General features: G+C 54.4%; 1 protein-coding gene across 2 annotated transcripts in view; it reads left to right on the top strand.

Annotated features, from left to right (window-relative positions):
- The window catches only part of LOC107716494 (protein FAM19A5-like), a 132,089-nt gene that overhangs the window by 86,292 nt on the left and 44,348 nt on the right, over positions 1 to 1,449 (top strand). The window lies entirely within an intron of this gene.

The raw sequence follows: 1,449 nt of genomic DNA, 5'->3' as shown, positions 1-1,449 counted from the left end.
CCTGTGGCACCCACGTCCAGACCTCTGGAAACTTCATGTCTGATCCCTGGACAGGATGCGGAGGTTCTAGGTCACCTACCCCAAGAGGTAGTTGACACCATCACTTCGGCGAGAGCACCGTCTACGAGACACGCTTACGCCTTGAAGTAGAACCTGTTCGTCGAGTGGTGTTCTTCTCACCGAGAAGACCCCCGGAGATGCTCAATCAGGGTCGTGCTTTCCTTTTTGCAGCAATGGCTGGAGCGAAGACTGTCTCCCTCCACCCTTAAAGTTTATGTAAAATGCGATTGCTGCTAACCATGACCCCGTGGAAGGAAAGTCGGTAGGTAAGCATGGCCTGGTCATCAGGTTCCTTAGGGGGACGAGAAGGTTGAATCCTCCCCGGCCCCCCTCCATACCCTCTTGGGACCTGTCTCTAGTGCATAAAACACTACAGCAGGGCCCATTTGAACCTTTGCAGTCAGTCGAGCTAAAGTTTCTTTCATTGAAAACTCTGCTCCTGCTTGCACTGGCCTCCATCAAGAGGGTAGGGGACCTGTACACATTTTCGGTCGACGATTCGTGCCTAGAGTTTGGGCCGGCTGACTCCCAGGTAATCCTGAGGCCCCGGCCCGGCTATGTGCCCAAGGTTCTTACTACTCCCTTCAGGGATCACGTGGTGAGCCTGTAAGTGCTGCCCCCGGAGGAGGCAGACCCAGCCCTGGCTTTGCTCTGCCCTGTTCGAGCCTTCAAAGGCTACATAGACCGGACACAAAGCTTTACGACCTCAGACCAATTCTTTGTCTGTTACGGAGGCCAGCAGAAGGGGAATGCCGTCTCTAAGCAGAGGATGGCCCACTGGACAGTGGACGCCATCACCCTGGCTTATCAGGCACAGGGTGTGCTCTGCCCGCTCAGGTTGCAAGCACTCTATTAGGAGTATTGCATCCTCCTGGGTGCTGGCTCGTGGCGCCGCGCTGACAGATACTTGTAGAGCTGCGGGCTGGGTGACCCCCACATTCGCTAGATCCTATAGCCTTCATGTGGAGCTGGTATCCTCCTCTGTTCTCACCTCAAACGGGTAGAGGTACTGAGAGGCCCCGGTTTAGTGTTGGCTTGCTAGAATCTTCTCCAGAGTGTCCGTACTGTAGACCCTGTCGTGCTCCTCCATCCCCTCAGCAACCAAAGGTGGCGGAACGTCCGACACCAGGCCTTCACTCATTGAATCCTTGAGAACCGGTAGAAGGCTGGGTTCCATATGTAGAGGCCTAAGTGGTTCCCATATGTGTAAAGTCCACAGTCTAGCCTCAGAGCCCGTGTTTCCCCGGCAGATTTCTGCCATTTCCATGAGGGTTACAATCACCTCTAATCTTCCATATGCACCTAAACGGATGTTCATATGTGTAGTTGCTTCCGAAACCTCCTTCGGGAAGGATGGGGCTTCCGCAACGTTCCTGTTCCAAGTGGAAC

The sequence above is a fragment of the Sinocyclocheilus rhinocerous genome, unplaced genomic scaffold, assembly GCF_001515625.1.
Source record: "Sinocyclocheilus rhinocerous isolate Xijiao unplaced genomic scaffold, SAMN03320098_v1.1 scaffold1141, whole genome shotgun sequence".
Classification (NCBI taxonomy): Eukaryota; Metazoa; Chordata; class Actinopteri; order Cypriniformes; family Cyprinidae; genus Sinocyclocheilus; species Sinocyclocheilus rhinocerous.
This window is presented reverse-complemented; position numbering and strand designations above follow the sequence as displayed.